This window comes from Varroa destructor, unplaced genomic scaffold (assembly GCF_002443255.2).
Source record: "Varroa destructor unplaced genomic scaffold, Vdes_3.0 BEIS01000003.1, whole genome shotgun sequence".
In the NCBI taxonomy this organism is placed as follows: Eukaryota; Metazoa; Arthropoda; class Arachnida; order Mesostigmata; family Varroidae; genus Varroa; species Varroa destructor.
Window position 1 is genome coordinate 40389388 of NW_019211456.1, and position 10219 is coordinate 40399606.

General features: G+C 40.4%; 1 long non-coding RNA gene across 31 annotated transcripts in view; it reads left to right on the top strand.

Annotated features, from left to right (window-relative positions):
* The window catches only part of LOC111247297 (uncharacterized), a 125198-nt gene that overhangs the window by 7431 nt on the left and 107548 nt on the right, over positions 1–10219 (top strand). For 23 of the 31 annotated variants that reach the window (XR_015325314.1, XR_015325335.1, XR_015325333.1 and 20 more), the window contains one exon: positions 9517–9767. The exons of 3 other annotated variants lie outside the window; for them this stretch is intronic. This is a non-coding gene — a long non-coding RNA (uncharacterized LOC111247297). Of the gene's footprint in view, positions 1–4856; positions 5798–9516; positions 9768–10219 lie in introns of all 31 variants that reach the window. 5 more of the 31 variants (XR_015325315.1, XR_015325321.1, XR_015325322.1 and 2 more) reach the window with 1 other exon arrangement.

Here is a 10219-nt window from a genome sequence, read left to right on the forward strand (position 1 = left end):
CGATGGCAATAGCAATCCACCGTATTATTATGTGGCACAGTTGTAGATAGAGGGTCGCTCTAGGATAATAGAATTGTTGACAACCGATCCGACGGTCATTCAAGGTTCGATTCAGGCGTCTCTGTGACGATGCAATAGAAGCGTGCTTGCATATTAACCGCTTTAAGACCAGGCGGGAACGCATGTATCTTCATCGTGGGGATTTTTTCTCAAACGGATCTAATTTTCTGAAGTAATGCTTAATACTAGCGCCGCACGTGAAGCTCAAAACATTTAATTAAAAAGATCAAGAATAGAATAGGCGGAGCGGTCACTAGCTTTCGAAACATTGCAGTCGGGAACAAAATATTACCTTCGCATAGAGGTACTTATGCAATCAACGAAACAGTAATATTCATATGGTATATAGACATGCCTTCTATAAACTGCGAACAATGGAACACGCTCAGACCTGTGTTTCCTATGAAGCTTAATAAAACCGCATAAGGCCGCGGACCCTATAGGTCAAGGTTTATCGGTTTAGTTATCATCAAGGTAGTTTAAAGAAATTACTAAAGCGCTGGGATAATGGCGTGGGGACAAAGGGGGCAGGAGGAGGGGGACTAGTGTCTTCAACTGTAATTCTGTGAAGTCATTAGCCTATTTCTAACTAAACGAACATGTTTATGCCTCGAACTTATAGTAGATCTTTGAATAATTTCTATTTTTTTACGATTTAGTATTTTATAAGCGAAGAGTAAAATAAGTCAAAATATGTTGGTGAACATGTGTAATAATGTATGGGCGATTCATCGATCCCTTGTACTTTTTTACGCTGTTATACATCATACGCACTTTTACATAATATTGACTTGCGCGCTCAATGGCTGCATAATGGTTTTAACTATGGACTAAAGGCCGCAATGTGTCTGTGAGGTTGCGCGCATGATGTCAGTCACAACTCTGAAAATCCTACTTACTAACCTATTTTTTTTTTTCAATTCAAGCATCAATTTTTTTTAGTTTCGTCAATGTGGGGGGCCCACACGTTGTGTATTTAACTCTGTATGTATAACACTTTGTCGCTCCGTTTTAAAGAATAAAATCTATGTTTAAGATATTTCTATTTGAGTTAGAATATTCATGTTCTAAAGTTGAAAAATAGGTCTAGTATAACTGAAATGTAAAAGAAGAACCTCGGACGCGTCTCAAGCTATCCTACTAAAGCGTGCAGGTATATCAAGATGAAGGCCAATCAAGGCCCAAAGATTTTTCAGTATTTCAATTGACGATAATGCAAATCAAACTACAAGCCTACTCATACATTGCCTTAATATGAAGAATAACTGATTTTAGTGTTTTCTCATCGAAATTCATACATGGAACCGCTCTGGGTTAGGTTCATTATACAGGAAGTGTACCATCGTCTAGTGCATCATCCCAGTGGTCTTCTATACCAAGTTGAGAATAAAACTATATAGAGAATAATGGGGAGATCAACGAGGCAGTAATCGGGACCTGACAGGATAATTGCGTTGCCGCAATCGAAGAGGTTTTTCACGAAGGCTGAGCTTGCAGTTTAAAGCTCTGTCGATCAAAACTGGCGTTTTACGTCTAATGCGTTCCGAAATACGAAAATCGAGCAAAAAATGGGCTTCCTGTAAGTTGACTCCAGATTAATTAGAAATGCGTGCAGTATATTTCCCGTGTAATTTGCGGAACTTTAATTCAGAGATAAACCGTTTACAGCCTACGATCGACGAGGCACGATTCGACATCTACCACCATATGAGAGAATAGCGTCTTTCTAGAAGGAAATGAGTTTGATGCCAGCATCGAGTAGGTTCGGGCGTAAGATGATGGCGGTACTTGCAACGGACATTAGCGGCATCTGTTACTATGAGATACTTGCCGAAAATGAAATAATGAGTGCTCCTCGCTATCTGAAGTTCTCTTAGAGACTCGTGGACCGGGTGGCACGGAAAGCAAAAGCGCGTAGTCTGACTGCCCGATAATAACGCCAGCCTACTTCGCCATGTCCTAATTACTTTCAGGATTGAGCAGAAAAATATCCGACATTGGCTTCAACTCGCTTATTCTACCAATATAAGTCCGTGTGATTGCAAGGCTTTGCATGTATTAAATAGGGCAATAGACGGCCGAGCTTATCCCGCCATCGATCAACTTCGGATATTAATAAATTGAAAGGTTACTTATGGGAACGCGAATGGTAGGTATATGATTATCCAGAAGCTGACAAAGCACTGAGATACACGTGTAAAAATTAAGAAGAGTATCTCTAATTTATATTTAAAAATCCTTACTCTAGCCCAACTAGTTCTTAAGTTATTTAATTTCGAAGTTCACCGGCTCTGCTTGTCGCCTCGCCTTGCATAACTAAGTTAGACTACAAACAGTATTATTTCATACATATCAGATTTTATTATCATAGCTTCATTAATAGATTCGACATTTCTTAGGTCGGTACTCTTGAGTGAAATATATGTCGCGTTATTTATCGCTTTAAGGAAACCATTTAACTGGTTAGCTCACGTAGGTCGTATTCGTTCTGTTGTAATGTAAGTTGGAACCTGTTTCAGAAAACGTGCTTATTGTAGACCTCAATCTCGACAATTTCATTGATTTCTACAGTATAGTGTGTCGAGCTCACCTTTCGAAAATATGTTTTCCCTACCAAAAAAAGATGCACTGGAATCAATAAGGGATATTGTTGGGTAGGAAGTGAGTAAGGTTAGACGCGTTCCCGATTCATGCGTGAAGGCTTACCCAGCGGGGGGAGGACTCGAAATGATGCGACCAATTTGATGAAATAATTCATGAAACACCACTTACTGGACGGCTGAATAGACCGGCCACGGGCCTGATACTGGCGACATCTAACCATATATGACTGCAGTGTTCCAAGTCAATGAAACTCAATCGCTCACTAGAGCGGCAGGGCGTTTGGTGGCCATAAGTTGAAAACAACGCTGGTAATAGAACAAAGCCTGTCTCGTATCAGTATTGAGCAAGGGGAACGGTCGCGAAGTTGACGAGCGATAAAGAGCAGAAACAAGGCAAGGGTTGAATGTTAAGCGAGATGTTTCATCGGGCTGGAATACGCATCAATAAGAGGACAGAGAGACTTGTAGCCAGATTTTCGCAATTGTCAGGTAATCGTGACTCCTAGACGGTATGGTGGGCGAGGTACACCGAAAAACTTTGCTGCAGAAACATCACACACACATCACCAAATATGTCCAGCTCGTTCATATGCAATCCCGGGAGGGCGCGCTCCAACCCCGCAAAACCTAAAGGTTCTTGGTTTTCTACGCTTTGTTTAGGACGGAAGCTGGATATTAGTTCTTTTTTAGTCGCTATGAGAGGTCCAGTCGTTGGTCCCATAGAGAGTTTTGACGTCGCATTTATTACACAGACAGGATAAGCCAAGATTATATTCCTAAATCTTTATCAACTACATGCTTCTTGTTCATGTTGTCTGCATAATTTGCCATTGAGATTTACTAAGGTTTTCAGTACATTCGGCCCACCGTTGGGTTATATATTATAGAAATTTATGAAGCTCTGTAAATTTCTAATCACGATTAGAGGTTTTATACACCTCTATTGTGGTGCTATTTGATACTAATTACAGATTTGTAATCACGTATTTCTAATTAGTGTAGTCGGCTCAGTATTTCCTCCTTTATTGCGGGTATTTTTCTAGAAAGGACTTATATTTAAAGACCGTAGACAGATAGGCCATCCCGATGGACATCAAATAATGATAATTTTTGGGTACATTCATTTGATTACGTCATAATATATATCAGCTTGTCAGTGTAAGAAGGATATAACAGTCGGACTGTCATACTGCATAACATTTGTTAGCTCCCAGAGTCTACTGACGCTGGCGACGGACGCTTTCTAATAAGGAGCGCAATCATTTACCTCAAGGCATGCTGTTCATTCATCATTCAGTTCTAATCCAAGGTGGACGCGCTATTCGATCTGTAACAATGGCTCCCATCCTGGCTTGCTTGCTAACTCCAACTTCGCTTTGCTATGTAAACATAAATGTCTTGGTTGCAAGACCGCTGCGCCCCTGAGTAACAACCACGTTTCGGTGGCCTCAGGACATCATCCTGCGTTCCTTCTATCCGCTGACGACCGCCTCCAAGCATACTGGCCACCCGTTCCTGGTTTTGCCAAGAGTTGCAGCTATGCTTGTAGAGACGTCAGTGATTGGAACTAAGCAAGACGTGACCAGACTTTGCTAGATACTGCGTGTGTGTGCAGAAAGCTTAAGATGTGGCTCTGCTATTGCATGATACAGTCGTCATGAAGTATCGAACCAAACCTCAACTCGACGTTCGAAACTTCTAGTATCGCGGCCGCTGCGCCGCCACCCATGCTGGCAAGCTCATGGCTGCTGTAATATGCAGAAAAATCGAATTCCTCAGCCAACTATAATGCCATAGGCTAAAGAAACGTTGACTCTAATCTAACGACCCTTTGGTAGACGTAACTTTTGAATGAAAGGAGAAAATAATAAAAGTTAAGGCATTTTTGTAAATAGCTTAGTAACAGGACAGTACTCTGAACCTCTACAGTTATAATAGACATGTAGAAAAAATAAAATACAAAAACAAAAAAAAACGTCATTCTTATCATTAGATAACCAAAAGGAAATTTGTATCGTCCAATGAAAAGGATCAGATTCTCTGCTAGAATTCTAATCCGGAAGCACGACTACGACTTAGAATCGAAAAGGCCTTTTTTTTACTCGCGTTTTTACATTGTAATAACTAACATTTCATCGGCACGTATTGTATGCATCTAATCTATTTTTTCCGTAATGATCGTAATGACCGTAGCGATTTAACATCTCAACATGGACAACAGCTGCGCCCGTGAAAGTGACTACAGGAACTGTTGCAACAGCGCACAATTGGAAGAGAAGCTACCGGGAAGAGTTCGAAAGCCTCGTTACCTCTGACTAAATTGATTTCTGTGGCCTTAGATATGGCTTGAAGTAACCATTTTAAGTGCATATTCAGAGAATTTTCTGTTGATAATGTGGTACAGTCTAGGTCATGGCTAACTGGTTAGGAAAAGCGAAATAATCCACTCCACAAAGCAATTTCAGTTAGGGGTGACCGGTTCCCAACGCTTGAAGTACTGCAATAAAGACATGCCTCAATATATCAAGACTAATATAAATCGAAGACAAAGACGACCTATATCCTTGTGCGTTAACGATGAGAAATTAGAATATAAATGAAGGATGAACATCACAAGCGGACTGGGAAGAAGTGGATAAATTGAGTAATGAGAGAATGGACCAGCATTTTGCTGTTCCGCCTACACGTTTTTAGAGAATCATATGATGGATTGAATCTTGTGTTACATCGACGAAAGTACGATCTGGGTGTTTTTACATACCTATTCAAATGGCATCTTCCTATGGATGTCACTGTGAGATTTTGAAAAAAATATGAAGCTTTAAACCCTACAGTTTAAAGACATTTAAATACGTATTCTGTTAGAATACAAATACTTTGTAAACATGCATTGTGCTTAGCGATCTTGCTACAAGTTGCATCGAGGATTTACCCGTGTATTTATTTTTTCTACCATCTTATTAAAAATTTCCGGCACGAACAAACCAAATCTACATTCGATCCTTTCCTTCAAGCTTAATCCAGCGCCACAACTACTGATGGGAATGATTTTGTCAAGTCTTTGAGCGCCTTTCGATCAGCGCACGATTTCAGAGCTCAATTCATAAGGAACGGAGGCTGATATCTGGCATCAGGTAAAGTAGCTTAGAGGCTTACCATTAGGACAAAAGCGTAGGCTTTTTCCACAAATTTAGCGAGGATATTAGATACAGGATCGCATGTACGGTATTCATATGTTTTTGTTGTCAAATGATTGTCAGCAGCCTGTTGTCCTCCTTCTTCACACAGCGAATCATGTTATCTATTATGCAAAATAGTGCCAATTGTGCTTTTTTTCCTTTTTATTTTATTAACTATTTTGTCTTTATTATATCGCCAGCACTTCGAAAAAATAATATATTCTATTTATCACACGTCATTGTGCAGATTACAACCATATTTTAAATTGAACTCTGTCCGAAACTAGGGGTCTTGTTTTGGTGGCGAGTTTTATAAAAAAAAAGTATATTGCCAAAAGCAAAAATACTTGACGCTATCAGTTCAATAATAAAGTGACAATAAAATTTCTTCACATGAAAACAAATACCTTTTTCTGTATAGTTTAAACTAAGTGGGTTGAGGATTCCTGTTTAGTAACCTCTTCCTGTCAGGCCAATTGTCAAAACGGACATATATGTTTAGGTCTTTCCAGATCTCATTCTGTTCTGTCGAACAGCGAATTTTTATTTAGCACCAAATAATTTTGCTGCAACTAGAAGCAATGTGTCTGATATATTTTGTAACTGGCGTCTACGATTAGTAACATGGCTTGAAGTGTTACCTGCAATTGACACATTGTAGCGCGATCGATCTACTGAAGCGTAACGAAGTCACCAGTTACATCATGTCGAATATGGCGTTTTGCTTGTGAATCTTAGTGCGCTCGAAACAGTTATGCTTCGTATACGACTTCAACAAACAGCGAACCTCGAGCCTCAAGAGGAAATTCTTAGGGAAGTCCCAAATTTCATTTCGCCAGTATATATCGAAGGCATTGGGCCACTGACGTGCTAGGTGTAAATAGCCGCTATATGTATATAAATATATAAATCGGTCGAGTTTATATTAGGGGAAATGAGTTCAGAAGAAAACAGACTCTAGGATCGCAAGTCAGTATTCAGTGATCGGGTTTTTCTTTGTTTTTTAAAGGCTACAGCTCTAAAGAGACCTATTGAAGATTGCTGAAAGCATTAGGCAACGAAGCCTTAAGTAAGCAGGTGGTGCAAACGTTTCACGGGCAGAGATTGAACAGTTAAGGGCTAGCAAGGCGCTGGCCAGATGTCAGGACAACAAAGACAAGAACGCATTGTCGTAGTCAAGGACGCTCTTTACGAGAGCGCAGTTTAAAGTGTATGGACTTTGTCGACCGAAACTAGCATATCATATATAATGTATTGTAGAATTATAACCAAAATACCTGTTAATTTACCTGTCGCCAATTTGCTGCAATTTGCGGTACTTTAGTTAACCAAAAACCCGCCTGTGGAAACGCAAATGGTCGGTATATAACTGTCTAGGAGCTACCAGAGCGCTAGGAAATGTGTAAAAAGAACAAATACGAAAAAATCATTCTAGCCCGGCTTGCTCAAAAGTTACGACAGCTTCGCATTTCAGAGCGAGTGAGCTTAAGATGGAATGGCCAAAAACCGTAGAATACGTAAGGGTGAAAAGTATCTTCATTTGCATTTATGATCACGATACCATCTAATTAAATGTACGGAGCGTTCGTTGTAGGCCGCTTAAGAACGAATTAAGATCATTTTTATCATGCCTACACGTTCGATAGTACTGACAACTGTTGCTCAAAAGTACCAGCAGGTAAGATCACGCCACGAGCTTGGGTCACATTGTGATATCTAACTGCTGCGTAAAGGAGGACGGTTCGGAGGGTGTCTACATGGCTGATTTGAGCTGTCCAAATGACAATTCCTGATCTGGATACTCCGCTTGGTAACGTTGGCAACAAGATTTAAAAAATTAAGGGCAAAAATGTTATTTTCGACAACAATCCAGACGATTTACTTATATACGGAAAAGCACATAGATCGAATTTTTGCCAAGTGTCCTTACTGTGCATACGTGTAGCACATATGCAATGATATTACTCAAATAAGGTCTCAATAATGCACGAGCAAGTGACTATATTGAAACATAGAAACCATTTGCTGTTTCCTTTTGAAATGTCAACGCTTTTCGTTACTCTGGTGTTGAACACAAATGCAACACGATGGCAATGTGGCAGTCTATAACTGTTGTGAGCTATGCTCCAAGGCACATATTGCCATAAATCCAAATATTTCAAAGCAGCTTGCCCTATAAAATTATTTAAAAATGAGACATTAGCATGTGACAAGACATACTTCTTGCGTATAACTGACTTCGGCACGCTACCGAAAAAATTATGATTCAAATAATGCCAATTTTTCAAAAGGCGGCTACAATATTTACAATAATACAAGGATAATAATACAAGAATTTGAGAACTATGAAAACCTACCAGTTATGCACAGCACACGGAAATCACTGCTGTCTTGTGTTCATATAGACAAAATAACACTGCGCAGAAAATTTTGAGATTTTTTACGTTAAAAAAACGACACGTCTCAAGTTCTGTAATATTCAGTTGGCAAAGATAAGCACGTATACGTACATGCTATATCCTTCACTGGTCGTCATATGCTGACGGGTGGCACCGTCCTTCCTCTCACAAGCTGTTTTAGGTGAAGCAATGGGCAAAGCACCATCGAGAAGTTCCTTGTGAGCCTGTCATTTGTTTCCAGCAACCTTGTGGGGAAAAGGGTATTACCGCTTCTTAGCATATTGTGACGCTGAACGATACCAACCTAAACATCTCATTGCCATCCTACATGGACCTTACACATCGTATCGCAGAAGCTTCTATATATATATATATATACTAAACTTGATGAAAGTGAGGGAAACACTATATAATCGAAGATCTGGGATTTATCGAGTAGTAATCTCTATTCGCCTACTATCATTACAGTAATGTCTTCACTGTGAGAGGTTCAATGCTTGTCTAACGCTGAAACCTTAAAGCGTGTGTAGAATAACGTAAATAAAACTCAACCCTCGACAGGCTCGGGTCTAATGCTAGCGGCTCTGAAGAGGCAAGAATCGCATTGAGGTAGCTTAGTAATAGGAACGGCCACCTCAGCTTACATATCGGATTATTCGCGGGACCGGCATACGAAAATAATGCCTAACCCAAGAAGACCCATAGGCGATGAATATGAATGAGCATGAATTTCGAATCCGTTGTTTTGAAGAAGCGTACTTATAACAAGGAAAATAAATTACTTTTAAATATGTATTAAATGAATGTATCATCAAATAAACGTACCAATTCCAAGGTAATGACCTGAAGTGCGTTTTTTTCGCATTGGTTTCCATAATGTGCCTGTGCTGTCCTATCAGCTGTCAAGCTAATTTCAGTAATATTAATAAGCAGTAACATTTCAAAAGTACTCAGCAACGGTTCCACGTTCAATTATATATTTAATGCTGATCAAAAACTATGTTATTTGATTGGGGTTAGGTCAAGCTTCAGCCGTTCCCAGACGATGCAGCAGATTTTTTCACCTTAACATGCCCAGTTGCTAGTGCCCTATCCCTCTCCCTTCTCGAACTGATAGATCATGAAATTTGTTTTTTGGAACAGAATACGGATGCATTGTCCTGAATGGTGTTTGTGTCATGCTGTGAGTTCGCAAGACGTGCACGGCGAGCCAACCGATAAGCCCTCAACTCACTCTCACCGCTTCCGTTTAATTTGTTTGTGTAATTCATGTAGCTGACACTGCTCGGTGAGGACGCTGTCGGCCGTCCATCCTGTCTACCACCACGAAAGATTCTCGCCAGTGAAACGCTGATCTGATCAAGTGAGACGAACGCCTCCTTCTGACGCAGCATCGACATCCGGAGCTGTTCTCCGATACGCCAAATTTCTGCCGAAATATCGAGGGCTGTCGTCGGGTCGCTTGAGGCAAGGGTCCGTGTATCGTTCTGCAACCTCGCAGCTGCCTTATCCGTATTCGCCCAAAGGTCTGTTAAGATACTATGCATCGGTATTGGTAGATGACCAGTTTCGAATTCCCGGAAATCGCGTGACATGCTCAAACATGATGCTGAGCTCTCCGGTAGAGCGCAGCCGCTTACGCTATCCATGTAAAACGTATACAGTGATGAATTCAGACGGTATATCGTGTCACTTTTCTAGCAAGGTGGGCACGCCAGCATTGAAAGTGACGTAAACACAGCCATATGGCCAAAAACACTCCGTTAAGACACTTCGTTTCTTTTTCGAAATACTGCTCTTTGATCAAATTTCGAATTGACGACAGATACCAGCATTAGGCGAATTGAGGCATGCGAGGTCGGCCTTACAGTACGTGGCCACAGAACTAAAAATTATTCAGATATATTTTTATTAGAGAATTAAAAACGTTTAGAAGAGGCGATAAAGAAAGACTATGCCCGTAAGTTATTTTGCTACT